This window comes from Echinops telfairi, unplaced genomic scaffold, assembly GCF_000313985.2.
Source record: "Echinops telfairi isolate 266 unplaced genomic scaffold, ASM31398v2 ScPeMD7_5;HRSCAF=22, whole genome shotgun sequence".
Classification (NCBI taxonomy): Eukaryota; Metazoa; Chordata; class Mammalia; order Afrosoricida; family Tenrecidae; genus Echinops; species Echinops telfairi.
This window is the reverse complement of record NW_022103901.1, coordinates 37,336,315-37,358,546: the sequence shown is the minus strand read 5'-3', so window position 1 is coordinate 37,358,546 and position 22,232 is coordinate 37,336,315. Positions and strand designations below refer to the sequence as shown.

General features: G+C 53.6%; 1 protein-coding gene across 1 annotated transcript in view; it reads right to left on the bottom strand.

Annotated features, from left to right (window-relative positions):
* Positions 1-22,126, bottom strand: part of ABAT (4-aminobutyrate aminotransferase) — a 65,378-nt gene extending 43,252 nt beyond the window's left edge. The window contains exon 1 of the mRNA XM_030884396.2: positions 22,033-22,126. The gene's annotated coding sequence lies outside the window, so the exon portion shown is untranslated. The remainder of the gene's footprint in view (positions 1-22,032) is intronic.
* Positions 22,127-22,232: the final 106 nt, after the last annotated feature.

Genomic DNA, 22,232 nt, shown 5'->3' with positions numbered 1-22,232 from the left:
TTAGGGTTAGGGTTAGGGTTAGGGTTAGGGTTAGGGTTAGGGTTAGGGTTAGGGTTAGGGTTAGGCTGGGGGGTGGGGGTGGGGTGGGGGTTGGGGGTAGGGGCGGGTGCCTGTATCGTGTCACACAGTTTGCAAGAACTAGTGCTGGGCTTCAAACCCAGATCTGGAAGCTTCTAAAGCCAGTGCTCCAGAGTCTCATTCTTCTGCATGGAGATGTGAGGTCACATGCCCAAGGTCATCAGCTGGGACTTGAAGACCAAGGGGCTGCTGGGTGGGAAAGACGAGGCATGAGCGGCAGGCTGACTGAGAGCAGCCTGAGGAAAGGAGGCTGGAAAGGAAATGTCCTCCCCTAGGCAGGAAACCAGCCGAGGCCCTTGCGCTCCCCTCTCCGGAGGTGCCCAGAGCTCCTTGGCTGCAGTCAGCATTCACCCTGCTCACCCCGCCGGACCAGCTGCTGAGCCTCTCAAAGTCTCAAGGATTCCCTGGGGACAGTGTGGCTGCCAGATTCCGGCCCCAGACGGAATCACCCTTGCTGCGCACACCTTGCCTGGTATATGGAATAGCGCCCTTGACATCCACATCCTGCCTTATAGCATGCGCTGCTGCTGTGAAGAAATCCAACAGCAACTTCTCCTGGATCAGACACCCCATCAGAGGCAGGCAGGGAGTGCCCAACCAGAGCACCCTCCAGGGAGTCCCCAACCAGAGCACCTATCCCACCGGGATAGGCTGTTCAGCGTGCCCCTGCCTTGTGAAAGGAGCAGGATAAAAACCCGTGAGGTGGCAGGCAGCCTCCTGGGTTCCCTTTCTGGAGTCCCAAAGAGCAAGGGCTGTCTTCTAGCCCCGAAAAGGGAGGGAAGGGCTTATGTGAGGGCCTGAGCAAAGATGCCCTTTCAGGGTGACCCTGACTTTGTCTCCTGGTAGCTGAACATAGGACACAGCGGTGCCGGGCAGGCTGACCCCCACCCATCATTTCCAAGCCATCTTTGTTCATTTCCCTCCCTCCCACTCCAAAGGGTGAGCATTCTGCCACAAAGCATGCTGGCAAAATCTGTCCTGTGTATCAACGACCAGCGTGTTCTTCAGACTGAGAGCAGCATACAGGCATATGTGCACACGCAGGCCTGGATACCCACACGGGGGCACATATAGGGATGCACAGATATCGTCATAGCAGGCTGTAGCCGGACACACACACACACAGCCGGGGACACACTCAGAGACTCAGTGCCAGCTGGTCCACGCCGAGATGTGGGTGCACACAGGCACACACATGAGTGCGCACACGTCTGCACTCATGGGTCCTGAAGGCAGGGTCTGGCTGCCAGCTCGGCTCCGCCAAGCCTCCTCTGGGTCTCTCTGCAGAGCCTGTCAGACATGGCTGGCTGGGTTCATCCTGGGAGGAGGTGCGCTCCGCTCCCCGCTCCCACCCCCAGGAACTGCTCCTGATGCCAGGATGCTTGTTCCCGGGGCATGAGGGTGATACCGGGGGATGTGGGGTGTGTGTGTGTATGTGTGTGCTTGTGCTCAGAGCAGAGCAGGTTTGGGGAAAGGATGTGTTTGATCTAGTCAGGGATAGAGGAAGAGAGATGGGGAGAAGAAGGAGGCTGGAGGGGGCACAGGAGGGAAGGGAGGATTCAGAAAGGGAGAGCTTTTTCAGACAGAAACAGGGAGCAAAACATTTGTACAGTCACACAGAGACAGAAAAGACAAGGAGGAAAAAAACAAGAAACCGAGAAAATGGATTTTTGACAAAGACGAGTGACACCCAGCCTGGTTGTCTCCAAAGATGAGCCACGTTACCTGCGACCCTCTGAGATAGATTATTGTCCCTCCCCCTTCCTTGGCCTCTTATGCGGATTGCTCTCTGTCCAAATAAGGCTTGGGAGCCCCCCCCCCATGGGGACAAGGCAGAGCCCCAGGCTCCTAAATGGCTTCCCCAAGACTCTAGTGGCTGGGGGTCTTACCTAGGACACAGCCCAGAGGCACAGGGTCCTCAGGCCCTCAAAGTTCCAGGGGCAGAGGGTCTGCCTGACCCTCTCAGGTGGGGCAGGGGTTTGGGAGAATCGATTACTCCAGCCCCTCCAATGACAGCCCAAGCTGAGCTCACGGCCTGTCCATGTGGGGCCCAGAAGAGGACATGGGGATGGTCACAAGGTGGGGGAGGGTTGGGTGGGGCTAGAGAGCGTTCAGTGGGGTGCTGCTCATCAGTTGCCATGACGACAGCAAGGGGGTAGGGTACCCAGACCTAGGCTTAGGATTCGTGCGGGTTCTAAACCAGCCTGACAGCACTTGAGTGGTGCTATTACGCCGTCACCCTAGCAACCAATGGGATCAAATCACAGAGGAAATCTATAATTATTACAGCCAGATACTGGCGTTCCAGCTCAGTAATCAGCACGTCAGGGCAATTCAACCTGAACTCTTGGAGAGAGAAACGCCACTCTTACCCCGCTTGATCCTGAGAATGAGGCCAAAGGATGACACCCCCACCCCACCCCCCACCAAAGGCAGGTCTGCTGATGTCACAGACTGGGACCAAGCATGGAGTGAATTTTAGGTGAGATTGCCTGGACTGGGCCATTAAAAACTTTCCCCATGAATGCATTCCAGGGTGTTCCAATATGCAGCCAGGTCGAACACATTAGACGGTGAATGCCTGGATGCTCGCCACCTGGGTTCCAAGTGATAGCTTGGTGCTACAATCATGTCATCTCCCACCTCTCCCCTATGTTCATCCATTAATCCATCTCTATTTGTGCGTGCATTTCAAAATAAATGACAGGCATCAGCCCCCATCCCCTTAAATAATTCATCCTTCATAACATTAGATATTTGATCATGTTTGACCAACAAAAGACAGCAATTTCATATGGGTCAATCTAAGTAGAATGAAATCTGTTTCTGCCATCTATCCATCTATGTGTCCATCTTCCCATCTACACATCCATCCATCCATCCATTTTCGCATCCATCACCCATGTTCGCAGAGAAGTCCTCCTCTTTTCTTCATGGGACATTGACCATCTTCCCTGTGTCCAGCACCTCAGTGAACAGACCCACCCTCTCCCATGTGCTCAAACTAGAACCTGAGACCTGTCTTGAATCTTGCTTCACACCGCTTCAGTCACCACCACCCCACCCACCTAGATCTGACTTTCACCCCAGCTCTGGGCTCCGCCCTCTCCAGCCTCTCTTCTCGTGGTTCAAGCCCCATGTTCATGCAGCTAGACAGTTGCCTGGTCTTCTGACTGGCCTTCTAGCAGCCATCACACTCTCCTTCCACCTTTCCACCCCTGTTATCATGAAATATCTGTCCATGCTGATAGTGGGAGGAGGAACTGGTGACTCGTATATTGCGAGTGGGAGAGTAAATTTATACAGCTGTCTTGCAGGGCAGTTGATCAAAATATGCAGTTTTAAATGCACAAGCCATTACCCACCACCCCAACATCATTCTACTTGAAAGAGTCTGAAAATTACCCCTCAATATCCATCAGCAGGAACTAGTTAGATAAATTGTGGTACATCTATAATAAAAAGCGCTACATATCCAACAAGGGCGGAAGGGGGAGGGGGTGAAGGAAAGTGTTAAACATATTGTAGAGTTACAAGGGAACACCTACATGCAATATCATTACCCACATGCCCTGGCAAGCTGCTTACATTGGAGTATCAGGTTGATTTGAGACATGAGTAGATACTAGTGTGTACAGGGAACATGGCTTCCCACCTGTTCCCTGGTCACAAGCGCCCACAGTGGTTATCACTGAACTCAGCTGGATTCTACTCTCCGTTTAACGCAGAGTGGGACTCAAGCCTTCCACATTACTCTAGAGCAGGCGTCCTCAAACTATGGCCCGCGGGCCACATGCGGCCCGCCGACGACATTGATCCGACCCGCCGGGTGTTTTTGCCCCGTTTGTTTTTTTACTTCAAAATAAGATGTGTATAGGAATTTGTTCATAGTTTTTTTTTTTTAACCATAGTCTGGCCCTCCAACGGGTCTGAGGGACAGTGAACTGGCCCCCTGTTTAAAAAGCTTGAGGACCCCTGCTCTAGATAATACGCAAGTCTGTTGGTCCACAGAGAGGCTGCCCTGGGAGGTTGCTGGGCTGCACGAAGTGCTGGTCCCTGTGTCCTGAATACGGCTGAGGAGGCTGCCTGGCCAGAGGGTGCAGTGAAGACAGAAACAGGTCTTTGGGGCATAGTTAAGTTTCGAGGGAGCACAGGAGTTGACAGGACTCTGATCCTGGAATCAAGAGACCTTGCTCTATAGTTCCTAGTCCCCATTTCTCCTGGGTGTAATGGGCTTGCTCCCCAGCACTGCAATGAGAACTCCTGGGGCCAGGGAGGTGGACACACCACACAGGAGTCTACCTTGAATGACACAAGACACTGAGCACTTGCCAAACCCACTGGACTGTACGAGTGAGCCCTGGCACCAACAATGGCCTGTGGTGGTCAGACGGTAGCAATATCGGTACCTCCCTGGTGACCTGTCTACCACGGGAAGGTTGGATGGTAGCAGGAGAGACTTGAGAAGGGGGCGAGGCGCTACGAGAAGTCGCTGTACTTTTCGGACAATGTTTCCGGACCCCCAAGAGTGCCCCCGGAGAAAGAAAGACATGGTTTCATTAAGAAAGTCTCTCCAGCAATACAAATAAATTAGCATTAGTAATTTACCTATCTTGTTTCTAAACACTAAACTTTGCTCTTGCTTAAGCAACTATATTGTGTCTAGCTAAGTAATTTACCCATATGATCCTATTTACAGACACAATCTCATTTACACACATGGCCTCACTGACATAGGAAAACTCATTTGCACACACAATCTCATTTGCATCTGCCATCTCATTTGAGCGTGTGGCCTCATTGACACACGGGCTTGTGCACACCCCCTCAAAGACCTCCGAACAACTATCTGTGTTGGGGTTTGCACCCTCATTCTGCAGACGGCAGCGCTGGGGCAGATGGGGTTGAGCGACTGGGACTATCAGAGGCAGCACCAGGGCGCCCAGGTCAGCCCCTGACTACACCTGGTCCGCTGTGCTCACCACCTCCCCCTCTGCCGTCACACGTCCACCCAGGCTGCGGGACACAGAGACAAGGCCAGCCACACAGGCGGTTGACAGTGTCCTAGCGGCCACGTCGAGGGCCCGCAGGAACAGATGGGAATCATTCTCTGGTAGATTACCTTCAACCCGGTGTGTCCTGCACACTATCACGCCCACACACAAGCTTTATCAAAAGGGCAGATGCCATTTTTATGTCCTGTTGTCACATGCAACCTTCGAGACCTGGTGTGCACTTTGCCCTCACAGCACCCTGCCACTCAGGCCAGGGCTCCATGGCTCCCGTGCAGGCGGGGCCCGAGCAGTGCTGGCAGCATGTGCCTGGAGTCTCAGAGCAAAGGAAAATGTCTGGTGCTGTTAGGGGTCGCAGGCAGGGTCCGTCGCAGTGCCCCCAGGGGACAGAGTAGAATGGCCCCCGAGGGCTTCCTGGGTGGTCACTTTATGGGTAGGTCTTTTCTCTCAGAGCCACTGGCGGCTTTGAACCACCAACCTGTCGGTTAACAGCTGACTGATGCCCCATCAGGCCACGGGACTCCCTGTGAGGTGGAAGCAGCTCCACACACGGTCAGATGACTATGCTGAACCCTGCTCTGTTTCACCTCAGTTCCATCTCGCCACCCCGGCTTCAAAGGAGAAACAGCTCAGGTGGCTTCGGCCAGTCTGCCCACCATCACAGAGCTAGGCAACCAACAATCCTCCAGACCAAGCCTCTCCGGGATCCACCAAGCAACGTTAAATTACCCTACTGTCATGCGTCCTTGAGTTCCAAGTCTTACTGATGCTACAGCAGAGTAGATCTGCCCATAGGGCTCCCAAGGCTAGCCTTATGGGAACAGAATGCCTCGTCTTTTTCCCACGGAGCAGTTAGTGGGTTCGAACCACTGACCTTTCAGTTAGTTGCTTAGTGCTTAACTATTGGGCCACCAGGGCTCCTTCCTCAGTCCTCCTCAAAACTCAACAACCTCACTGCCATTAAGTTGATGCTGACTCAGAGCGACCCTATGGAACAGGGTAGAACTGCCCCTGTGGGTTTCTGAGACTGTCACTCTTTACAGGAGTAGAAAGCCTCATCTTTCTCCAGAGGAGCAGCTGGTGATTTCAAACTGCTGATTTTGTAGTCCGCAGTCTAACAGAGTAAGCCACTATGCCACCAATTTAAAGTGAGAGGGAAAAACGTTTAAGTCCTGGTAGTTAATGTTAATAAGCCGATCAACCGATCAGATTTAGATCTCGGGTTTCAATCAGATCAATCACTAAAGAATTAAATATGACTTAAGCCTTAGTTAAAAAATGACAACTGACTGAACTTGTTGCCAGTTTGGGACTTTAAGAATGGGAAGTTAGTGCCCCCACTCATGCTCCTCCTTTTACGTGGAGCCTGGGGACCTGAGATCGGAAGGAAGGACCTTGGTCAGGTCCTCCGTCCAGGGACATCATGGTGGCATCCTCTTTCTGTGGTCACTCTGTGGGGAACACAGCTGCCTGGGACTCTCTCCTTCCCCGGGGCCCGCCTGAGCTGGGGTTTTGATGCTGCCATGTCAGTCCTGGTTATACTTTGGTGGGCAATGTGAGGGGCATTTTGTGCCTGGTGCTGGGATGACCCCGAACCTGCTCAAAGACCAAGCAGTACAGAACAGGGGGTGTGCCAATTCTGCCCCACCCCCACCCCTCCACGGTTGGGCTGTGCTGAACTCAGGTTAGATCTTCTGAGTCCAGGGTACAGCTGCTGCCTTGGGAATGCCGGCTTCCCTCTGGCCACCTGCCAACTGCCATGGAGTCGAACTCCCCTTCAGCCCTGGCTTCTCGAGCGTGGCCAGCACTGTGTGGAACGAGCTGAGGGGGCGGGGAGACAAAAGAAATTGCAGTCTGCCTCCACATCACATTTCTGTCCATCTGCTTCTCCGTCATCTCCACCACAGCCTCCACGACGTCAAGGTCATCCTCAACAGGATGGGGACAGGGACCTCTATCAGTGTCCCTAGCCTGGTCCCTCACCTCAGTGTCTCCAGAACCCCAAACCACTTTGGCAGTTAGAACCCACCAGCAGTTCTGTGGGAGAAAGACTGGGCTTTCGACTCCTGTAAACAGTTCCTGTCTCAGAAACCCACAGGGGGTCACTGTGAGTCAGCATGGACTCGGTGGCAGTGAGTCTGCCCTTTGGGGGTTGTTTGGTTTACAAATTCCTGGTGGGAGAGTGGTTACAAGTTGGGCTGCTAATCACACGATCAGCAGTTCAAACCCACCAATGGCTCTGTGGGAGAAAGAGGAGGCTTTCTATTCCCGTAAAGAATTACAGTCTCGGAAACCTACAGGAGCAATTCTACCCTGTCCTATGGGTCGCTATGCAGGCAGTGAGTGTAGTTTTGTATGGGTATTATTTGGTTTAGAGAAGACTTCAGAGAGTATTTCTAGTTTAAAGATGATGTCAGGGTATTAGTTTTAAGGCTCCACACTGCCTCCATTGCTCCACAAAGTCTAAAGCTCCATAAAGTCTGGATTCTCTGGCATTTTGAAATTCTGTTCTGTGTGTTCCCTCTCTTGACCCAGATTCTTCCCCAGAATTTTCAATCAACAGCGCTCAATACATGAGTGCATTTTTAAAATGCATGCATCCTACACTATCCGTTCCTGGCAGAAAGCAGGCTGCCTGCACACAAGATGAGTACACTCAATGCTTGTTGAATTGATTTTAATAATTTCCATTTTACAGACAAGGAACTGAAGGTTCCTAAATGAAGCCACTCCCCCAGATGCCACAACCATCAAAACGCGACTTGAGAGCCTACTGTGTGCAGAATCCAAGTGCAGGGGCTGAGAGGGTCTGCCAAGGAATCCGGGCAGAGAACACTCCCATCAGCAAGCCTGCGCCTCGCTGGCCACTGGGCCTATGAAGCCCGCATTTTCTCTTCCTTGCTTTGTGACCCTGGGGCTGTGCTTTAGGAGTTGGGACAATCTCCTCTCTTTGAATTGAGGCCCAGACAGAGAAACAAAGCATTGTGATTGTTGTTGGTGTTAGGTGTCATCACATTATTCCACCTCACAGCGCATCTACGCACAACAGACCCAAACACTGCTAAGTCCTGCGCCATTGCTGTAGCCACTGTGGCCGTCCATCTCCTTGAGGGCCTTCCTGGTTTTCCTGCCCCTCCACTTTACCAAGCATGATGTCCTTCTCCAGGGACTGATGGTAGGTAGTTGTATTTCTGACCTCACACAGGAGAGTCGGATCATTATCCCTGTTCTCCACACACTGCGAGAAAGTCCTTGGGCCTGCTCGTTCTGGAAAATGATATTGCCACAAGGGATCAAGAGATATTCAATATTTTGGACTCTAAGAATTCCATCTCCGAGATCAAGCAAACACAACTACCCAAAAAAGAGCCTGCTGCTCCGAGCCGTTTCCAGCAGGGTCCGTTAGAAGAGCAGACAGCTGAGGACAACCTTGACCACCCAGTCGAGAAATGCTCTGATAAGTTTCAAGCCAGCTTCATTACAGTGACATTGTCCAGAAACTAAGGAAACACACCAACAAATGGTTTCTCAAGCAATGTAATGATTGCGAAAAGATTCAGTCAGGAGCCATACCTTGACAGCCAAGGTGTGAGGGGAGAATGACGCAGGCTGTGATGGTCAAGGTTATGTGTCAGCTTGGCCAGGCCAGGATGCTCAGTGGTGTGGCGGCTGCGTCATGGAGTGATCATCCTGCACGTTGTGATCTGATGTCACCATCCTCCACTTTCATTTATCCCCCTAGTCTTTGGACTCTAACCACGTTGGCACATGACGAGTGGGTATGAAGAACATTTCCCCAGCAGGTTCTATTGGCTAGTACTGGTTAGGACTATTACATGCTGTTGTTTGGGGGCACCAAATGGGTTTGGACTCATAGTGTCCTGTGCCCAACAGAAGGAGACATTGCCCTGCCCTGTGCCACCCTCACAATTGCTGTTCTGTGTGAGCCACTGTGTCAACTCATGCTGGTTAGGGGCTTCTTCTTTTTCTCTGCCCCTCCACTCAACCAAGCGTGAAGTCCTTTTCTAGAAACTGGTCCCTCCTGATCACATGTCCAATGTCCATGAGATGAAGTCTCACCATCCTTGCCTCTAAGGAGCATGCTGGTTGTACTTCTCCCAAGACAGGTGTGTTTGCTCTTCTGGCCGTCCGTGCTGTGTGCAGTGTTCTTCACCAGCACCCTCATTCAAACACGCCGAGATGCCTAACGAGAGGAAAACAGTCCTTGGATAACTGGTGTGCCATGAACAGTGATCCCCTGAGGCCCGTGGCGATCGATCTGTCCTCACTTTGGAGTCTAAAGGTGTGGAAAGGAGAGATGAGCTTCCACTGGTCCTACAATAAGGATGCCGTGTTGTTTTGTTTTTAAAGGACGTTTAGTTCTCTGGCATTTAACCAGGTCAAATTGAATTCCAATACCCAGGCGGAAAGACTGAACGTTGGAAGTAGGGCAGCACAATTAGAGCTGAATGTGTTGGCGAAACTCCTGGGGGCTCATCCCAAGATGGAGGGAGCCAGGGAAGCTTGGAGTTAGGGAATCTGGAACTCACAGTGGCTCTTGAAGTCCTGCTGTTCTGGGATTTGTTCCAGGCGGCTGCTGCTGCTGCTGCTAAGTCAGCTGACTCACAGTGCCCGCCTGTCCAACAGGACATGGCCCGTCTTGCACCATTTTCGTGGTCCTTGGTAACAAGGGCCCATGAAGTGGCTCTTGTCTCTACCCATCTGGTGGAAGGCTGCCCTCTTTGTCACCAACCCTCCTTTCCCAAACAGGGTAGCATTTTCTGGGGATTGGTCAGTGGGCTGGTTTTTTACAATAAGGTTTAATTGGTTCACAGCTGTATCTGTGACTGAGGGAGGCCTGCTGGCGCAGTGGCGAAGTGATGGATGGCTGACCAAGGTTGGTGGTTGGAACCGCTGGTGGCTCTGTGGGGAAAAGATCTGACCCAGTAAGTTTCAGCCTAGGGAGTGCTATGGGGCAGGTCTACTCCTCTGTGTCTGCTGGGGCCGCCATGGGATGTACCTGACTCGAGGGCATCCAACAGAAGCAAGGCGCCTTCTTGCTAGGACAGCGGCAGAGTGCAGTCATGACAGAGGCCGTGTGGCCTGCAGAGGCGGGGGGATTGATGCCTTTACTGACCTTCTGGCCCTTCACAGGGCGAGTTTGCTGAGCCCTGATCTTGGAAACCTTGGGTTTGCACTGTCCTATCCACTAGGTGCAGAGCCTGCTTGCTCCCCTTAATCTCAATATTCACTGCCATAAACTCCATTCCCACTCACAGTGACCCTACAGAACAGGGTAGAACTACCCCATGGCGTTTCCAGGACTGCCAGGTTGACTAGAGAAACAAATCCAGAGACACCTATATATGCGTAAGAGAAAGCTTTCTACCAAAGAGCAATTGTAAATTGAGAAAACATCCCAGCACAGTCCAGATCAAGTCCATCAGTCTGATATCCACCCATATGTCTGATACTAGTCTATAAATTCCTCTTCAGACTCATGCAGCACATGCGATGATGCCGAACGCAGGACATCACAGGTCGGTGGGTGAAAAGTCTTGTGGATCCAAAGAGGGTGGAAGCATCTGGGTGCGAGTGCAGGATCTCTATGTGGCTCCTCAACAGGAAGGTGAAGCAGAGAGAGTGGCCCACCTCTTCGGATGGCCGAATCTCGAGAGAGGACGTTCCCAGAACCCTCATGAGAAGGCCACACCCACAGAGAGGGAACATCAGGCTGTGACCTGATTGACAGGCTAGACTCCACCCCTTCATTCTTTATCAAGTTGACATGAAATTGTGTACCTACCACAACAGGCAACGAAAGCCCCGTCTTTCTCTCATGGAGCAGCTGGTGGTTTCCAACTGCTGACTTTGGGGTCTGCAGCCGAACTGTCTTCCCTCCTTGGGTCCCCCAGGAGGGGGCAGTTCCCATCTGGGGGGTGTGGAGGGTGTCCTGCCCCCTCCTCTGTATTTCCCGACCTCATCCCCATACTTCAAGAGTGGCAACCAGTTTCACTTAACCCCCTCTGGGCCTCAGTTTCCCCACCTGGAAGCTGGTGCCATCATGCACTGCTGTTCTTGTTGGCTGCTGTCAAGTCAGGCCCTGACTCGAGGCCGCGGGGGGCAGTGGAAGGAGGCCTCGGCACGATGGGGCTGCAGACCCAACTCCTGCATCCCACAGGCTTTTGGTTAACTGATCACCAGGCCTTTCTTCCTGGTCCAACTTAGTCTGGAAGCTCCGCTGAAAACAGTTCAGCATCCTAACAGCACACGAGCGCTCCCTTGACAGATGATGGGGCTGCACCTGATGTGCCCTGGCTGGGAACTGAACCCAGGTCTCCCTCATGCAAGGCGAGGTGGTGCTGAGTCACGGCAAGCCCATGCGTGTCCCAGGAGAACTGTGCTCCACAGGGTTTTCGGTGGCTGATTTTTCAGAAATCGATGGTCAGGCCTTTCTTCCGAGATGCCCATGGTGGACTTGAACAGCCAGCCTAGGTGAGCAGCCAAGTAAGTTAGTTAACTGTTGGCCTGCTCCGTGGGTGATGGCTGCCATCTTTGACCTGCCGGCGGCGGAGACAGTCTTTGATGTTGGGGGGACCCCTTAGTGAAGCCCCACTATTGAGTGTTAAAATTAAAACCAGCAGTTAGAGCTGTGAAGGAGTACCTTTAGAGCATGTCGGAGTGAGCTGTCATCAAGCCCCAAATCAAAATGCAAACTCACTGCCGTCGAGCGATACTGACTCACAGTGGCCCCATAGGACGGGAAGGACTGCCCCTGTGGGTGTGTGAGACTGTCATTCTTCACAGGAGCAGGCAGCTCTATGTGTCTACCACGGAGCCGCTCCTCACTGGACGATGACGGCAGAAAATGAAAATGAATGTGAGGCACCTGTCTCTTCCCATGGCCAGAATGGGCCATCTGCTGCTCATCGGGTCCTTTCGCAACTGCCAGGGGGAGGGGAGGGGGAGGCGTGCTCCCCTCTCTCCCCTGAGATGCTAACTCAAGTGGGGAGACAGTTTGTGAACTCAGCAACTTTCTCCCAGAGCCCTGGGCAGCCGCGTGACCACAACACGCCACTGCTGACTTCCTGCGGAGGTCCTCAAGCGGATCGGGGACGCTGTGTTCCAGGGATGCTAGCAGACAGGGCTAGGGCAGGGCTTGGCAGCTGCAGGCCCGGTAGAGAGGGGTGGGGACGGTAGTCTTGGGCGCTACTCACCCAGGCTCAACTGGGAACAGCGCCTGCTACTCCTGGCACTCACCTGAATCAGATCCAGACCGGGAAGCGAAGAGGAAGGAACAGGAAGCCCTCCAGGTTCCCAAATGGGAACTCCCCACTCCTGGCATATCCCAGGCAGGGAGGACAGGGAGATCATGGCTGGGGGAGGATGTTTCCAGACAGGCACTTGGGGAGGGAGGCCTTCCTGTCTCTCCCCCTCCTTCTCTGGCCCAAGAGAACCTGCTTGGATCTGATGACCCTGGGCTGGTAAATCCTGACCCTCCAGGCCCCTCTGCCCCTGTCTGCACTTCAACCCTCCTCCTTCCCCCCACCCCCACTCCTGCTACTGGGATGCACACCCTTCATCTGACATTGTGGGCATCTCCAATCAAGGACTTCCAGACCTCTTGGGCTGCTGCATGAACCTTTGCTCAGAGAGGGCGGGTGGTTTCCCTGCGGCCTCACAGGAGACTCCTGATGAGCCCTGTTCTCCAGATGGGGAAAGAGACTCGGAGACCCGTGGCCTGCCCCCAGCATGACCCATGTAGAGTGTCTCTTGGGTCCTCCTAAGGCCCCAGGGTCTTCAACTGCATTTCCAAAGAGATGATGTTGAGTGGAACGTAGGTAAGTGCTTTTCGGAAGAGTTGTGCACTTGCTTATGTTAAAGTGGACTTAACGTAGCCCATCAGTCAAAAAGAACCCTCATTTTTCAGTGCAGTCGACAGATGCAGTGGCTGCAAACAGCAACGACTGCATGAATGGCGTTGGTGTTGAGCCCAGGCAATGGTTTGAACTGCTATACATCAGGTTGCTGTGAGTCAGAACCTACTTGATGGCAACTAGCAACCAGAGGAGGGTACAACATGAAACTTATGAACAGGTGGATAAGGTTGCTTAGCCCTGGTGGCACAGTGGTTAAGCCCTCAGGGGTTCGAACCTACTAGCTGCTCCTCAGGAGAAAGATGTGGTAGTCCGCTTCCATAAAGATTTACGGCCTTGCTGTCAAGTGGCACAGCAGTCCACAAAGACAGTGTTCTACAACCTACTTGGGTGAGCAGACCAAGGTCTGAAAAGCTCATGAATGGGGCCATCAGAGGTGCAACTCTTGGTCTCTCCCGGTCCAGAGGAAAGAAGAGTGAAGGAAATCGAAGGCCCATGGAAACAATTAGTCCAGTGGACTAATGAACCACATGGACATCAGCCTCTATGACATGACCCCGAGTCCAGAAGAACTAGATGGTGCGAGGCTACCACCACCAAGTGCTGTGAAAGGGATCACCGAGAAGACCTGGGATAGAGTGGGAGGAAAGGCTGGGACAGAGCCCAAGGTCATAAAGGAGACCAGTTTCCTGAGTCAGAAGGAGACTAGTAGAACCCCTGAGATGATGGCCCTTAGTCACCTTTCAGCTGTGGAACTGAACTCACCCCCTGGCTCAATTTCAGCCAAACAGTCGGCAAGTCTATAGATGGGGGAAATAACAGTCAGGTGAAATTAGGGAGGTACCACACCAAGCCACACTCACTGATGTTGATGTGACTCATAGCAGCCCCGTAGGGTGGGACAGAACTGCCCTGTGAGTTCTGGAGACTGTAACTCCCTGTGGGAGTAGAAAGCCGGGTTTTTCCCCCTGAGAGGTACACACACCTAGAATTATCGATCATCTGGATCAGAAGGGCAGCACTGACCCACGGACAAAGGAGGAGGAGTGGGAGCAGGAATTACAGTGAGGAAGTGGGGAGCAGAATGCTACGTGGTGGGGAAGGCGACCAATAGGATGAAACAAAGCATGCATGAATTGTTGAGCGGAACACGCATCAGCTCCGTAAGCCTTCACCCAGTGCACAGGAAAAGCTTTCACAGTTCCCCAAACCCGCTGGGGCAGTGCCACTCTTTCCAATGCGAGTTGAAATCAACTTGCCAGCAATGGGTTTTGTTCTTGGGGGGAGGAGGGGTGCTTAGGACGGTGCTCCATAAATAAAGGGAGTCCGCTGAAGGCTCGTTTAAAGGCATGGTGGTAACTCCAGGGCTCAGGCTGGCAGTCACACGAAGGCTCCATGCAACAGAGCCGCCTACGCACAGCCTCATCTACCCCTCCCGACAGCCTGTGAGCAGACGTCGTGTGACCCCCGTCTTACACACCAGGTGCAGAGAGCCTATGCTGCCAGCAAAGAGAGCTGGGACTCACTGCAAACCAGGGGGTGCGGGGTGACCTGGAGAACACTAGGGACACAAGGGAGCATGGCCGGGGTAGACCAGTAGTTCTCAACCTTCCTAATGCCGCGACCCTTTAATACAGCTCTTCATGTTGGGGTGACCCCCCCAACCCTAAAATTATTTTCGTTGCTACTTCATCACTGTAATTGTTCTACTGTTATGAATCGGGTACCCTGTGAAAAGGTCGTTTGACACCCACCAATGGGTCGCGACCCACAGGTTGAGAACCACTGCTCTAGACCCTTCCCAAGCCACCTTGGGGCTGTGCAGTCCCACGACAGACACTGTTCTCTGCCTCTCCCTTCAGGCTGTGCTCAGGGGAGTGCTGTAAGGCACACAGGCAGACTCAGTAGTGCACTTAGAAGACACTAGGGGCTTATGACCTGAAGGCTCATGGCAGGCCTGCATCCAGCCAGTCTATTGGCGCCATTTCCCCCCACGTTCTCATTCTGTGTCTGTGATGTACGTTGGTCATTCGCACAAGATTTCAAGCTTTTTTGTAATGCTCTTACATTAAGAATAAATAGGAGCCCTGGTGGTGTCGTGGGTTACTCATTGGGCTGTTGACCTCCAAGGTCAGCGGTTTGAAACCACCAGCTGCTCCACCAGAGAAGGATGAGGCTTTCTGTTCCCATTAAATTACAGTCTCAGAAACCCGAAGGGCAGTTCTACCTGTCCTGTGGGGTCACTAAGAGTCAGAATCGACTGGACGGCAGTGAGTGTGGGGTCAAGTGATTGCATTATGAAATAATAGATTACCTAAACCCCAAACAAAACCCACTGCCATTAAGCCGATTTTCACTCTGGGGCTTTGTAATTCTTTACAGAAGCAGACAGCCTCATCTCTCTCCTGAGGAGTAGCTGGTAGGTTTGAACCACTGACCTCTTCAGTTAGCAGCCCAGTGTTTACTCAACAGCTCCACCAAACTAACAAACTCTATGCCATTGAGTCAAGTCCAACTCATAAGGACCCTGTAAGGCAGAATAAACTGCACCTATGAGTGTCCAAGACTGCAACTCTAATGGGAGTAGACAGCTTCATCTTTCTCCAGCAGAGCGGCTGGTGGTTTTGAACTGCTGACCTTGTGGTTAGCAGCCCTACATGCAACCCACTATGCCATTAGGGCTTCTTTCAATAGCCCACAGCATGGTATAAGCATAACAATGGTTTGGACCCAAACCCCGACTATCTCTGAGGCCTGCCTGTCTCCCCAGGCCCTGGCTGGTGCAAACCATTAACACCCTTTCCAGCTGACCAAATGGTTGGTGGTTTAAGTCCACTCTGCGGCGGTGCGGCGGCACCTCGGAAGGACTGGTGATCTGCTTCTGAGAAATCAACTCCTATAAACCCTGTGAGGCCAGTCCTATCCCGACACCCGTGGGACTGTCACGGGACGGGGTGGGCTTGCAGTAGCAGGTATAACTTGTCTGCAGAATGCAGAGTGTGGCTCTTCCTCACTCTTCCACCTCCCGGAGAAGGGGGCCTCCAGGCACTCGGCTTTCAGGGAACCAGGCAGCCGCCACCGGCTGCCTACAGCTCTGAGGACTCCGGGACCCAAGTCTTGAGTCTTCCTGAGATGGGGTTACCTTCTGGGTTTCACCCGCTTCCGTGACACAAATGGAGACGATGAGTGCCCACATGATTTAGCGAATGGCTCTAATGCCCACTCTGCCCCACGGTCATCGCTCATTGGGTGACCCTGATTAGGCACTGCCCCTTGGGTTTCTGGGCTCCCATGGAGAAAGCATGGTCAGTTCATGTGTTCCACATGATCGAGCACACCACTGAAATGATGCCCCCTCCCAGGCCCCATTTACCCTGTAACGGGGATGCTGGTGCCCAGGACTGAGGTGGCCAAGGGCAGTCCTTCTCAAACTGTAGCGTGCAGATGAGTCAGCCCCGGGGTGTTGACATACGCAGGCTTGTGAGGGGCTTCTGAACGTGCTCCTCATGGGCAAGCATAGCGAGACTTCCCCTCACGTCCTTTGCACATGTCAGCAGGAGACACCAGTCCCAGGAGAAGGACATCGTGCTCGGTCAAGTGGAGGGGCTGCGAAAAAGAGGAAGTCTCTTCCCAAGATAGACTGACACCGTGGCTGCAACAATGGGCTCCAACAGAAGGGCCATTTTGAGGATGGCATGGGACCAGGTAGTGTTTCGTACACAGGCTCGCTGTGAGTTGGCGCTGACTCGGTGACACCCAATAACAACGTCCCTTATTTTGTGAGTCAATCTCTTGTTTAGCTACAAGATGACCTCAGGGGCTAGTTTGAGGTCAAGGCTTAAAGGTAATCCTAGGGATTCTTCACTCTCCCCTACTGCCGAATGAATAGACTTTGAACTTGCTGGTGGAGCCCTGGTGGTGTAGTAAGTCCATTCAACTCGTAGAGACCCTATAGGGCAGGGTAGAACTTCCCCTGTGGGTTTACAAGACTGAAACTCTGTACAGGACTAGAAAGACTCAATTTTCTCTCGAAGAGTAGCTGGTGGTTTTGAACTTCTGACCTTGTAGTTAGCAGCCCACTGCAGAACAGCTCAATTGGGCAAGATTCCAGCACACTGCTAATAATCCAAGGCTGTTGGTGGTGGTCTGAACCCACCAGCACTTCACAGGAGGAGGGGGCAGCCTGCTTCCACACAGATGACAGCCTTGGGATCCCCAGGGGGCAGTCCTGCTCTGCCCTGCAGGGTTGCTACGAGTTGGAATTGGCTTGACTGCAGTGGGTGTAAGTGGGGGTGCTGCCGGTTCTGTCTACTGGACTTTGGGGAATGAACACTCTTGTGGCTCAGGTTTCCCAGAGGAACACAGCACCTGGAAGGGGACATTCTGCCAGACCAGGATTCTAGCAAATTAGATACTCGGGTGCTGGGGCAAGGCCATCTGTGCTTGAACAAGCCCTCTGTGGGCTTTGGATGTTAAAGTCTGAGCAACACTGTGCTGGGCAGAGAGAACGAGCCAGGGGGGCCCAGATGGATGTATATCGCTTTGCTCCCTCATATGGAGGCTCATGTCCGAGCTCTACAGGTTAAATTGATGTATGTACACATGAATCCAATCCACTTTCTCAGCCAGCCAGTTACCCACCCACCAACCCATTCACTCGTCCACCCCATATGCCTGGATCCATCCATTTTTCTATCCATCTACACACTTGCCCCCTCACCATACTAACTCATACACCCTTCTGTATGTCCATCCATCTATCCATCCAGTCTCCTGTTCACTCACTCACCCACCTACCCACCCATCTATATACCTATTTATCCATCTATCCACCCATCCATCCATCCATCCATCCATCCATCCATCCATCCATCCATCCATCCATCCATCTATCCATCCAGTCTCCCGTTCACTCACTCACCCACCTATCCATCCACCTACCCACCCATCTATATACCTATTTATCCATCTATTATCCATCCATCCATCCATCCATCCATCATCCATCCATCCAGTACTTCTGGTCTTATGGAAAAAGGAGGCAGTTGTTCATGAAGGTAGCTTCTCAAGGTTTTCAGATACTGATTTTTTCCCCCAGACAATGATCACCATGCCTTTCTCCCAAGGTGCCTCTGAGTAGACTCAAACCCCCAACTTTTCCATTAGCAGCTGAGTAAGTTAACAAGTTGCACCACCCAGGGACTCCAGTGAAACCTAAAGCCAAACCTACTGCCATCAAGTCAATTCTGACTCACAGTGACCCTATGTAGGGTTTACCAAGACCGAGGAGCAGCTGGTGGGTTTGAACCGCCGACCTTGCAGTTTTCAGCCCAACGCTTAACCCATGACATTCCTTCTTTGCACAAATCTCTTGCTGTGGTTTTCTCCAGATGAGGTGGGGTGTCCAGCTGCTGAGCCCCCATAACATGAACAACACTCATAACTCTTCCATTGAAACTGGACTATCACCTCTATGTCCAAGAAGGCCCCAGGCGTACAATGGCTAAGGGCTCAACTCCAACCAAGAGGTCTAGGGTTCGAATCCATCCCAGGCTCCCGGAAGACAATGTGAACATACTTATGGCCTGTGCTTTAGAATGCCAAAAATGGGACATGTGTGCACATGTACTCACCACCACCGTGAACACAATACCCTGCCCCGCGCGCCGAGCATCTCCTGTGGTGTGGTGGTAGTGGGGGCGCTGGGCCCCCAGGATCGGGGTCAGTCACACAGGTGTGTTCTCTAGATGTTTTCAGGAGGGGAGAATCCCTGGCTGACAGTCACTGAGTGGGGAAGGCTTGATGTGGGAGGCTCACGGAGGCAGATACAGAATGGGCTGGGGTGGGTGGGTGGGGGTGTCCAGGATGGCTTCCTCTGGACCATGGAATTTGAGGTGGCTTTTGGGAGAGGAGGGAAATTTGCCCTTGGAGAGTTGACTGTCTTACTGAATGAATGAGTAATCAATCAGGCCCAGTCAGGCCACCCAGTCCCTGGGACGGTAAGACAGTTAAATGCAGTGTGTCCCAAGGTAATGAGGCCAGTTAGACTCAGGGAGGGACTCAGTCAGTTGAGCGTTCTTGAAACCTCGGCCTGGACAGTGTGCACCCTCTCACTGCCCACCTCTGTCCTCGGCCTGCTGGCAGAGGGGCAGACAAGCAGGGGAAGCACTAGGTGAGGCCAGGGTTTATGCTAATTCAGCACCAACTGGGTACCAGGCACTTGACACCCTGGCTTGATTAGTCTCATATTAACCCGGTGAGGCGGGTTCTATTTCCCTCCTCCCACTTTCACTGGAAGGCTGGCAGTTCATTCTCAATAGGGACGCCAAGGGATAAAGATGAGGCTGTCTGCTCCCATAAAGAGTTACAGTCTTGGAAACCCATGGGGGAGCTCTACTCTGTCCTGTCGGGTGTGAGTCAGAATGGACTTGGTGGCAGTGGGGAGGCAGTAAAAGCACCTACTATGTGAATGGCAGGTACTTCAGTTGCCCTAAGGGGTGGAGGGGGAAGTGTGATTTGGACCCCTGGCGGCGGGGCATCTGGCCCCGACTGGAGATATGTTTGGCTGTCTTAGCTGGCATGTGGGCTGCCACTGGCACCAAGCGTGGCAAGGCCAGAGAGGCTGCTCAGTATTCTACCATGCACAGGACCCCTGACTGCAGAGGCCGGCTGTACCCCTGGTGGGCATCAGACTGCAAGGCTACACCGCTGTGTGCTGGGTCATGTCTATGTCCAGCACCATCCGGTGCCCAGCTTCAAACCTGGGCGGGCTTTGCACTATGCCACCGCCATCGCTTCCATCCGCTGAGCTGCCTCACGCTGTGGGAGGGGAACCCAGTCGGAGAGCCTGGTGATTGGCCCAAGACTACACCAGAAGTGGAAGGTGTGGGTTCTAGGGGCAGGTGGGTGGGTCTCTCGACCCCTCCTCACTATGGTTTCCCCCTCATGCTCTGAATGACCACCTGGCTCCAGCCCGTTAGCTGGGGTGGAGGGAGTATTTGTGGGGACCTGGTGTGTGTGTAGGGGTGCTGTTTTCCTGATCAAATGCCCCAGGAAGAAACTCAGCTCAATGCAGAGACATCACGGACTGGGGAGCATGAGGGAGTGGGTGCCCAGAGGGGGGGCCCTCAAGGATTGTCCGCAGTCCTCCATCCCCACCTCCCACCCCCTCACCCCCAGCCAGTGCCTGAGGCCTTGTGGCTGAGTTCCCCATTGGACTGCTCCCAGTCCTACCTGTCATCCTGGGCTGATGTGGATTTTGCCAAGCTTAGCCAAGCCTAGACTTGGCTGAGAAGCCCTGGTGGCATAATGGTTAAACACTCACTGCTGACCAATAGGGTGACGGTCAGGACCCGACAGTGGCTTCACGGGAGATAAGTCCTGGTAGTCTGCTCTCGTAGAGATGACCACCGTAGGGCAGTTTGACTCCTTCTACAGGCTTGCTAGATGGAGAAGGCACCCAGCAAACAACGACAGATTTTATTGGGGGGTGTCAATGAAAGGGTCCCAAGGATGAGCAGTGAAGGTGCCCAGGCGGTGCTGGTGTGTGGGGGGGAGGGGGGACAATGACGGGTTGCTGCATGACCTTCGAAGACCCTTGTCATTCTCGCAGATGAGCAGCATGAGGACTGGAGAAGTGGACAGCACCCCGTTCCCCATGGGCCATGAGAACCTGGCTGGCTGGGCCACCCACCGCCTGGGTGACCTTGAGTCTCTCCCTCCTTTCCCTCTTGGTGCATCTGTCTGGTCAACAGGAGGGGCGGGGGCTTTGTCTAGAAGCCTCTTCAGGGCTTAGGACCCGAGACTGGGCCAGCTACCTCCCCCCAAAGCTGACCTCTTTGAGGTGTGCTTCCCCAAGCTTGCACAGTGCCCACAGCCCAGTCAAAGCATCCCCCCCTCCCAACTGCTCCCACCCCCTCAGGCCATCAACCCTCCTGTCCCTAGTCTTGCTCCATCAAAGCCAACACAGTCCTCAGACTAACTAGTGGACCAGACAAGCAGCATCCAGTACCCTATCCCATGCCCAGGGAGCTCCACCAGGCAGTGCCCACAGCAGCTGGGGGCTAGCCAGGGGTCGTGTGTGTGTGTGTGTGTGTGTGCGTGTGTGTGTTGGGGGTGGGAGGGGGTCCCTTCTGGTCCTACTGCCTCAGAGCCTGTCTCTGCAGTGAGAGTTTGGGGGTGCCCGGGTCTCAGAGGCATCCGTTTTCCTGACACTCAGTGGAGTGGGTGGGAAGGAGATGGGGGGCAGCGCTGAAGCAAGTGGGCCTGGGTGGACTAGAGGGCGCTTTGAAGAAAGGGGCAGAGAGGGTAGCGTTAGGTGGGGCCCTGGTTATTGCTGAGTCGTTTGACCCCCATCCATGGTATTTTTCAGTACACAGCCCCAACCCACACATCTGTGCTGGGGGAGGTGGGGGTCCCCAAGATGCCTTTGTGTGGTGGCGATGGGGCACTACTGTCTTTTATCAGCGAGGAAGGTTCGTATTCTGGGGTGGGTCCCCTAACTCTAGTTTTTGAGGTGAGGTGTGGGAGAACTCTATCTGTTCTGGGGTGACTTGCAGAGTCTCTGCCAGAGGCTTTCCTGGTCTTAAGGAGGGGCTCATTTCCCAGGACATTTGGGGGACTCCACTTTCCACTGAGGGCGAGCGTTGAGAAGACCCCAGGCACTATGGGGAGGGCAGAGCCGGGAGACTAGAACTTAGTTTGTCAGGGTCATCAGTCCCTAAAGAGCTCAGCGGGCTCTAGATGTCTGGATTGGATGGGTGGACCCCATCTTTTGGGGGGCGGTGTCACATTCCAAGGGTGAAATCAGGGAGAGGATCCCGTCTCTCACAGCATGGTGCCAGGAGTGAGAGCCATTTCTGAGGGGAACGGAAGCCATTTTGCTCTGGGGGCGTGGAGAGCGGAAGACCCTTATCTTTGGGGGGAAGGGTCCACCTTCTCCGGAGAATGAAGGGCCCGTTTCTGGGCAAAGATGCCCCAGTTTGGCTTCCTGGGAGCAGGGTAGGGCGCCATCTCAGCCCCCTGCGGGGGGCTCGGGTCCCCGCGCGCCCCCGGCTCGTCCCTACCTCCAGGCCCCGGCTCCGATCTGCGTGCTCCGACCGGCGGGCTCCGAAGGCGGGATTGGCGGCGTCCTGCGCTCCCGCTGCGCTCCAGCTCTGCGCCGCTTCCCCCAGCGACTCGCCCGGCTACCAGGCTCCGCCGAGGGGCGCTGGCCAATCAGCGCCGCCGGCCTCCACCCTCGCTCGCGCCGCAGCCAATAAGCGCG